The sequence below is a fragment of the Lathyrus oleraceus genome, chromosome 2, assembly GCF_024323335.1.
Source record: "Lathyrus oleraceus cultivar Zhongwan6 chromosome 2, CAAS_Psat_ZW6_1.0, whole genome shotgun sequence".
Lineage (NCBI taxonomy): Eukaryota > Viridiplantae > Streptophyta > Magnoliopsida > Fabales > Fabaceae > Lathyrus > Lathyrus oleraceus.
In genome coordinates this window covers 368,162,355-368,172,806 of record NC_066580.1, presented here as the reverse complement: position 1 = coordinate 368,172,806, position 10,452 = coordinate 368,162,355, and positions in this window count along the sequence as shown.

The window sequence follows — 10,452 nt, the reverse complement described above, 5'->3', positions numbered from 1 at the left end:
GACAGTCATTGGTCGAGTTGCATCGGTTGCTGTGTCAATACAGTCATATGGAGCACGACCATGACAGATGCCGCATCTGCTCCGTCAATAGATTGGGTTGTCGCCAAGTGCGAAGAGAGCTTCAAGACCTGTTGGATGAGGGTACCATTGAGATTCTGCAGAATCGAAATGTTGATGAAGACGAACCAGAAGTGAATGTGATGGTAGTAAGCCGAACTCCTTCTCTGGTCATCAAGCCTGCAGGCCCTGTGCCTTATTCTTCGGATAGGGCGATTCCTTTCAGATACAATCCAGTTGCTGTGGAAGATGGGAAAGAAGTGACGTTGCCTTCAACTTCAGTTGATAATATTGCTGATGTGAGTGGATTGACCCGGAGTGGTCGTGTGTTTTCAGCACCTAAGCCTCAGGCTAGAGCTGTTGCTTCTGATTCTGTGAGCGTCCGGTTGGGACTGCAGTGAATGTTCAGAATCCGGCACCTGCTGCCAAATCCTCCTCTGTACAAAAGACTCTTGCTTCTTCTGTTGGCCCGAGTGGCATTGTGAATGAAGAATGTGATGAGATGTTGAGGCTCATCAAGAAGAGTGAGTACAATGTTGTAGACCAGCTTCTACAAACGCCATCCAAGATCTCCGTGCTATCTTTGCTGCTGAATTCAGAACCCCATAGGGAGGCTCTGCAGAAAGTATTGGATCCGGCTTATGTTGATCATGATGTCACAATTGAACAGTTTGATAGTATAGTTGCAAACATCACTGCTTGCAATACTTTGAGTTTCTGTGACGCTGATCTCCCTGAGGAGGGAAGAGACCACAACATGGCTTTACATATATCCATGAACTGCAAGACCAACGCCATGTCCAACGTGCTGGTGGACACTGGGTCATCCCTAAATGTATTGTCGAAGACCACTCTTTCAAGATTGTCATATCAGGGGCCTCCTATGAGGCAGAGTGGTGTTGTTGTGAAAGCTTTTGATGGGTCGTGTAAGACCGTGATTGGGGAAGTTGATCTCCCAATCAAGATTGGACCAAGTGATTTCCAAGTTACCTTTCAGGTTATGGATATCCACCCATCTTATAGTTGTCTCCTTGGTAGACCATGGATTCACGAGGCTGGCGCCGTGACATCCACCCTACACTAGAAGTTGAAATTCGTTAAGAACAAGAAACTGGTTGTGGTAGGGGGAGAAAAGGCTCTCCTGGTTAGCCACTTGTCTTCTTTCTCATATATTGATGCTGAGGATGAAGTTGGAACGCCTTTCCAAGCTTTGTCTATTGCTGAGCCGATTGAGAAGAAGTCTCCTTCATTTGCTTCCTACCGTGATGCGAAACTGGCCATTGAATGTGGTGCAGTTGCTGGTTTAGGGAAGATGATTGAGCTTGAAGACAACAAATCCCGGGCTGGCATTGGCTATTCTTCTGGGGCATTCAATGAGCAAGGGCTGTTCAAGAGTGGAGGTTTCATCCATGCTGATCAAGCTGAGGAAGCTGCTGCTATTTTGGAAGAGGATGCAAAGGACTTGAGCAACTTCGTTATCCCTGGTGGTGTCTGCCATAATTGGGTCGCTATGGATGTTCCTACGGTCATTCATAAGTCATCGTAATTTGTTCACTTTGTTCAAAACCCTTCTCCCATGCCAAAAGGAGAAGTGATGACATTGTTGGCAACATTTATACAATGATGTTTTCATTCAATTAATGCATCGTTAAACATTTGTTTTTCCATTTGTTTTCACTTTTTGCTTTTTGCATGAAATCAGTGATCACAAAAAACCATAAAAACAAGAATAAAAGCAATCTTTTCATCTGCATAATGGTTTGCTTGTTTAAATTCTAAAGCTTTTTATTATCCAAAATCATTATGCAGGTTGATTCTAAAATCCATTGAACATAATGATCCAACGCCATCTCCCAATTTTGAATTCCCTGTATTCGAGGCAGAGGAAGATGATGTTGAAGGGATTCCTAATGAGATTACCCGTCTCCTTGAGCACGAGAAGAAGATCATTCAGCCGCACCTTGAAGATCTGGAAACAGTCAACTTGGGGTCTGAAGATTGTGTTCGTATGGTGAAGATTGGGGCACTTCTTGAAGAGTCTGTCAAGAAGGGGTTGATCAGTTTGCTACGAGAATATTCAGATATCTTTGCTTGGTCGTATGAAGACATGCCGGGTCTAGATACAGATATTGTGCAACATTTCCTGCCTTTGAAGCCTGAGTGCGTGCCTGTGAAGCAGAAGCTCAGAAGAACTCATCCAGATATGGCAGTGAAGATCAAAGAGGAAGTTCAGAAGCAAATTGATGCGGGGTTTCTGGTGACTTCTACATATCCTCAATGGGTGGCCAATATTGTGCCTGTGCCTAAGAAAGACGGAAAAGTCCATATGTGTGTTGATTACAGAGATTTGAATAAGGCTAGTCCGAAAGATGATTTTCCTCTACCACAAATTGATATGTTGGTAGACAATACAGCTAAATTCAAAGTCTTTTCCTTTATGGACGGATTTTCCGGTTATAATCAAATCAAGATGGCACCCGAAGATATGGAGAAGACAACATTCATCACACCTTGGGGAACATTCTGTTATCGAGTGATGCCCTTCGGTTTGAAGAACGCCGGAGCCACATATCAACGTGCTATGACTACCTTGTTTCATGATATGATGCACAAGGAGATAGAGGTCTATGTTGATGATATGATTGCTAAGTCCCGAACGGAAGTTGAACATGTTGAGCATTTGTTGAAGCTTTTTCAGCGTCTGAGGAAGTTTAGACTTCGTCTGAATCCGAACAAATGTACATTTGGAGTCCGTTCTGGCAAGTTGTTGGGTTTTGTTGTCAGCGAGAGAGGTATTGAGGTTGATCATGCAAAGGTCAAAGCAATACAAGAGATGCCTGCACCCAAAACTGAGAAGCAAGTCCGAGGTTTTCTTGGCCGCTTGAATTATATTTCCAGATTTATATCCCACATGACTGCCACATGTGTGCCGATATTCAAGCTCCTCCAGAAAGATCAGTCCCATGATTGGACCGAGGATTTCCAGAAAGCTTTCAACAGTATCAAAGAGTATCTGTCTGAACCTCCGATCTTGTCTCCGCCTGTAGAAGGAAGACCTCTGATCATGTATTTGACTGTTCTTGAAGACTCGATGGGTTGTGTACTCGGTCAACAAGATGAATCAGGGAAGAAAGAATCTGCTATTTACTACCTCACTAAGAAGTTTACTGATTGTGAGTCTCGATACTCTATGCTTGAGAAGACGTGCTGTGCTTTGGCTTGGGCCGCTAAGCGTTTGCGCCAGTACATGATAAATCATACAACTTGGTTGATATCCCGAATGGATCCAATCAAGTATATCTTCGAGAAGCCTGCTTTAACCGGGAGGATTGCCCGTTGGCAGATGTTGTTATCTGAGTATGATATCGAGTATCGAGCTCAGAAAGCTATCAAAGGTAGTATCTTGGCTGACCATTTAGCGCACCAGGCGATTGAAGATCATCAGTCTGTTCAGTACGACTTCCCAGATGAGGAGATTCTGTATTTGAAAATGAAAGATTGTGATGAGCCTACACTTGACGAAGGTCCGGAACCTGGTTCCAGATGGACGATGGTGTTTGATGGCGCTGTGAATCAGTATGGAAATGGAATTGGGGCAGTAATCATTACTCCTCATGGCACGCATATTCCGTTTACAGCAAGGCTAACTTTCAAATGCACGAATAATATGGCTGAGTATGAGGCCTGTATTATGGGACTGGAAGAATGTATTGATTTGAGAATCAAGCATCTTGATGTGTATGGTGATTCGGCCCTGGTTGTCAATCAGATCAAGGGTGAATGGGAGACGAATCAGCCTGGTCTCATTCCGTATAGAGATTATGCGAAGAGGATTTCAACGTTCTTTACAAAAGTTGATTTTCACCATATTCCTCGAGAAGATAATCGGATGGCAGATGCGCTTGCTACACTTGCTTCCATGATTGTGGTCAAGTATTGGAATGAGGTTCCCAATATCACCGTGATACGCTTGGATAGACCAACTCACGTGTTTGCAGTTGAAGTAGTGAATGATGACAAGCCTTGGTATTTTGATATCAAGAATTTCCTCTAGAACCAGGTTTACCCACCTGGGGCATCTGTGAAAGACAGGAAAACTTTAAGAAGGTTGTCAGGCAGTTTCTACCTCAGTGGTGAAGTGCTATACAAGAGAAATTTTGACATGGTTTTGCTCAGATGCGTGGATAGACACGAAGCAGACCTGTTGATGACTGAGGTCCATGAGGGTTCATTTGGTACTCATTCCAATGGACATGCCATGGCTAGAAAGATGTTGAGAGCAGGCTACTATTGGCTGACAATGGAGTCTGACTGCTGCAAATATGTGAAGAAATGTCACAAGTGTCAGATTTATGCGGATAAGATTCATATTCCTCCGACACTTCTGAATATGATTTCATCACCATGGCCTTTCTCTATGTGGGGAATTGACATGATCGGCATGATTGAACCAAAAGCGTCCAATGGGCACAGGTTTATTCTCGTAGCAATTGATTACTTCACCAAATGGGTTGAAGCCGCTTCGTATGCGAATGTGACCAGGCAGGTGGTTGTGAAGTTTATCAAGAACCAGCTGATTTGCCGTTATGGTGTGCCAGATAAGATCATTACTGATAATGGATCTAATCTGAATAACAAGATGATGGATAAGCTGTGCGCTGAGTTCAAGATTGCACACCATAATTCCTCTCCTTACAGACCAAAGATGAATGGGGCTGTTGAAGCTGCTAATAAGAATATCAAGAAGATTATCCAGAAGATGACAGTTATGTACAAAGATTGGCATGAGATGCTGCCATTTGCTTTGCATGGTTATCGTACATTTGTCCGCACTTCAACAGGGGCAACCCCTTTCTCTCTTGTTTACGGCATGGAGGCTGTTCTCCCAGTAGAGGTGGAGATCCCATCAATGAGAGTCTTGATGGAAGCCAAGTTGACTGATGCTGAATGGATTCAGAGTCGTTACGATCAACTGAATCTGATTGAAGAGAAGCGATTGACTGCCATGTGCCATGGTCAGTTATATCAGCAGAGAATGAAGAAAGCATTCGATAAGAAGGTCAAGCCTCGTGTGTTCCGAGAAGGAGACCTCGTGCTCAAGAAAGTCTTGTCTTTCGCGCCCGATTCCAGGGGCAAGTGGACTCCAAACTATGAAGGTCCATATGTTGTTAAGAGAGCCTTTTCAGGCGGTGCTTTGATGCTTACAACAATGGATGGGGAGGATTTCAATCGTCCTGTGAATTCAGATGCAGTCAAGAAATACTTTGCCTAAAAAAAAGTATGCAAAAGAAAAACAGAATAGCTCGCTAAGTTGAAAACCCGAAAGGGCGGCTTAGGCAAAAATGAGCGTCTCGGTGGAGAACTCGCAAGGGTGATCCAGGCAAAAGTTAGAGACATAAAAAAAAGAGATATTTGCATCCCGCTAGATTGAGTATCTCACCCTGGGGCAATCTAGGCAAAAATTAGGGATATGGCAAGTAACTGCATCCGGATAAGACTTTCTGTTCTGCAGCTGTCTTTTCGTCAGAGATTCTCGATTCGTCGCAGACTGAAGCTTCGAATACATCGAGATTCAAATTGGTAGAGAAAGGATCATTATGTTCAATGTAGCCCTCTTCCAATATATATCACTGATTTCAAATTTGTACAGACCTATGGAGTCTTGCCATTTGCAGGCTACCATTCCATCAAATCAATTTGAGCTTTTATCCAATTATTTGCACTCTTATTTGTTTCAATTCAACAAATGTTTTGCATGTTTTAATTGATAAAATGTCATTGTTTTAAACAATTTTTTTTCAAATTGTTGTTTTAAACAAAGTGAACATTCACAATGATGAAAGGATACTCAAGAATATCTCAGTGCTCTCCCAAGGGTGGCATGATTTCCAACAGGTAAGACATTTGTTCATATTCCTGGCATGGTTGTATCCTCTTTCTCCAGATTTTGTTGTTAGGGGTTGTTCCCCAAACGGAGCTTTTGTTGGGGTTGTTCCCCAAGCAGAGTGTTTGTTGAGAGCTTCACAATCCTCTCCAACAGTATTTTCTCCCCAGCATGGGTGCTTTCTTTTGGAAGATTCAGTGGTGGATGGGTTGACATCCCGGTATTCCATCACTTTCCTCAGCACAGTCGCTAGCAGAGTTGTTGATATGATATACTGCATTTATGCTATTCCTCCCCATCAGAGCGCTTGTTGAGGTCTTCACCTCTTATCCCTTCAGCAGAGCAGTGTTTATTTTCCTTCTCGGCAGTTTTTGGGTTTCTCTTGGAAGGCTCAACATTTGGTGGTTGATCCCCAGCTTTCCTCCTCATCCCCGGTGGATTCCCCAGTGGATTCCCCAGTAAAGCCGCCAGTAGATTTGTGGTATGGTGGATTATATCTGAGAAGTTTCCTGCAGAAGTTTTGTGCTTTCCCTACAGAATCCTCAATAGAGTTGGTATCCCCAACAGAGTCGGAATCCCCGCCAAGAGTTGGTATTTCTTAACAGAGTTGTCTTTGTGGCAGTTTCTGCCTGTTGAAATCTCTGTTTCCCTAGTAGGGTCGGTTGGTGATCTATCATCCATAGATTTGGTTGATTCCCTGATGCTTTTGATCCCTAGTAGAGTGGCTTGTTGCAGAATCTACTTTTGTGATCTATTTTCCCTCAGTGGGTTTAATCCCCAATGGAGTGGCTGACAGTTTTCCCAGTAGAGTTGCTTGTGCAGTTAGAGTCTGCATGGATGATCTGTTCTCCCTTTGTGGGTTGTTCCCCAGCGGAGTTATTTGGAAGTTGCTTTCGTGGCAGTTCTTGCTTGTGCAGTGAACTCTTGTTTCCCAGTTGATACTGAGGACTCCCTGCAGAAATCTCGGGATTTCTCCATTTCCCCAATAGATTTGTCTTTGTGGCTGTTTCGGCCTGTTGTGAACTTTTGTTCCCCAGTTGGGTTGATTGTTGATCCATCACTCAGAGATTTTATGATTTCCTGATATCTCTGACCTCTTTTGCCTCCCAGCAGATCTTTGCTTTTCAGCTTGAAGATCTCCAGCAGATTGGCTCTCCAGTTGGATTCCTTGGTTATCCTCTGGAAGTGTAGTACTGGGCGTTTGATTCCTGGGCCTGTTTGTGTGAGATATGTTTGTTTTGTCAGCATTCATCAAACATAAATTACGCATATTCATGCATACTCATAAACATTCAGATATTCATAATTGCATTCTTGGCCATATATCTCTTGTTTGTCGTCTCCTACTATGGGTGATACAGATCTCTCCAATAGATCCCCCCAAGGAGATGTCGGGTGTTTAATCTCTCAATTTAGAGTCAGCCCATAAGCAGAAAGTGTCTGTCTTTCCTTATGCAGTTCCCCATTGAGATATATCCTCGTGGATGATGGTTTCTTCCGTTTCCTCCCAACACATATATTGGGATGGGTCTTCCTATTGAGTTATATCCTCATTAAGGATGAGTCTTGATTCAGTCTGTCTTTTTGGATCGATCCTGAATTGGCATTTGTCAACTGTTTCTCGTACTTCCCTATGGAATAAATGAATGAATTGCCCAGTAACCGGCAATAATTCTTTTTATCCCCAGCGGAATCTTTTGGGCCTCTACCCTTATACCGGTAGTTGTAAGTCCTATGTTCCCCTTGCCTCTTGGCGAAATTTGTGGTTATATACCTTTTATTCCTCAGCAAGAGTTGATTGGTTTTCTACCCAGTAGTCGGTAGTCGTAAATCCTAGTTTTTGCTTGCTTCGCAGCAGTTGGTGGTTTGTTATAAACCCTATTTTTGTTTCCCGTGCGGAACTGTGGTTCTTTCATTCCCACGCGGATGTTTTGGTTTTCTACCCCGTATTCGGTAGATGTAAACCCTATCTTTTTATCCTCATCAGAGTTGTTGGCTACTACCCCGTATTCAGTAGTTGTAAGTCCTATCTCTTTTCCCCTAGCAGAGGTAACCTTTCTGGTTCATTCTGGTTGATGGTGGATTTTGTGGTTTTCTACCCCGTATTCGGTAGTTGTAAATCCTATGTTGTTGTGGTTTTATCCCCAACGGAATCTGTGCTTTCTTGTGGATAATTGCCGGTTGCTAGCAATTTTATCCTTAGCCAGAGTTTTGGTCTTCTACCCCGTATTCGGTAGATGTAAACCCTAATTTCTCCCCTTTGTAGAGTTAACCTTGTTGATTCATCCTAACCGATGATGGTTACTCTTTGTGGTTATCTTCATTCAATATTCGATGTTGATATTCCCTCCTTGCTTCTGGGTAATTGCCGTTTGCTAGCAGTTGTATCCCCAGTAGGTCCTTGTGGATAATTGCTGTTTATGCAATTCATCCCCAGCGGGTCGTCTTTCATTTACCCTTTTGCTTGGTAATGATTGTTGCTCCCTTTGATTGGTCATCTTTATATACCTAGTTTTGGTATCCCGATGCCTTTCTTTTCGGTTGATTTATCCTTTATTAACCCAGTAACCGGCTGTGGATAATCTTCCATGCGAGTATGTTATCCACGTTCTGACGGTAATGGATAATATATCTCATGCACTCTTCAGTCGAAGCCTGTTGTGTTTCCCCAGTCGAGTAAGATTCGTTATTCCTTTGTGGAATCGAATATTCTTTGTTTCTTGGATGATTGCCAGATGCTTGCAATTTATCCCCTGTGAGTTATCTTTCGTTTACCCTGTTGTTGTTGGTAACGATTGTCTCTCTTTTTGGATGGTCACCTATTATATACCCTGTAACCGGTATCTCTGGTGTCTCTTCCTTGTCGAGTGTATTATTCACGTTCTGACAGTAATGAATAATATATCTCTTTCGCTCTTTGGTTGGAATCCTTTGTTGATTTTCCCTAGTGGAGTAAGATTCGTATTCTTTGTAGAATCGAATATCCATCCTTTGATAAGTTTGCGTTTTCCTCTTTCAGGATGATGAGTGTTTTGGCATATATACCAATTCACGTTTTCGGTAGGTCACCTATTATATACCCAGTAACCGGTATCCCTGGTGTTTCCTTCCATGCGAGTATATTGTCTATGTTCTGACGGTAATAGATAATATATCTCATGCGAGTATACTATCCAAGTTCTGACGGTAATGGATATTATATCTCATGCGCTCTTTGGGTTTGTGTCCCCAGCTGAGTAAGATTCGTTTTCCCGTTGTGGATTCGAATGTCCATCCTGTAAGTCGAATTGCTTTTTCAAGCCCTCCTTTCGGATGATGAGTGTTTTGGCATATATACCAATTCACATTTTCGGTAGGTCACCTATTATATACCCAGTAACCGGTATCCCTGGTGTTCCTTCCTGTCTGCTCCCTATTATGACCTTGGTCCCCTGTGGAGTCAGATTTTCCTGAGTTGATGTACCTTTTTCAGGTCTTTCTCAGATGTTTGGTTGATTGATATCTCTCACCCTTATACCGGTCTTAGATATTCATTCTTCCTGAATTTGTTACCCTTATACCGGTAACACCTCCTTTCTTTGTTGCTTCTCCAGGAGAGTCTTTTTGTTAGACTTTTCCCAGTGGAGTTTCTGTTGTGATTTTTACCCTTTTACTGTATTGGCGTTTGCCCCAATATATGCAGGTTTCCCCGGCAGGGAGGTTCTGTGTGAATCTTTCCCAGTCCGAGTCCGGATTTTCATCCGAGGTATCCTTTGTGGATAGCTTGAGTCAGCTTGAGTCTTTCCTTTGGATTTGTCCCTTTGGAATATTCTTCTTTTCCCTGTGTGGGTCCTTTACTCCCACGTGAGGTCTCTAGTCCAGTCGTGTCTTGTTCGCGCCGCGTCGGTTTCCCCTAGTTCAGAGCCGTGTCCTGCTCACACATTCTTTTTCTTATCCCCATGAGAGTCCTGTTAGAGTCTCTGTTCCTGGTGAGTGTATTACTCCGATGGATCGTCTTTTCTTCTTTGTGGACCCATATCCCCACAGAGTTTTGTTTCTTTTGCATGCATACATCTGCATCATGAGGTCCCTTAGGGACCAAAATTTGTCTCATTACTGTTATTTAAGCCCATTCTACCGCGTCGAGATGAAGATTTCTAAACTTCACTTCTCCGGCTAGAATGACCTTAAATAGGGGCATCTGTAAGACCCCAATTTTGTCCCTAAGGTCCCTCATGGCATCATATCATATCATTTCATTGCCTCAAGGATCATTGTGCACCTTGCCTCCTTCCCTAGGGATGGGTTATTTTTTTGAGAGTGATTCTTGATCACCAAGCATGTTTTGCATTTGTATATCATTGTTTTTCCTTTTATCACTAACCAAAAGTACAAAAATGTGTCATCTAACCCTTGTCTTGCAGATGAAGCAATCAACAGTCAAAGCAGTCAAAGGCATTCATTGGGCAATAGATGGTGGCCATTCTTGAGAATTTGGACCCCACAGTCATTATCAAGAGTGCATATGAGCT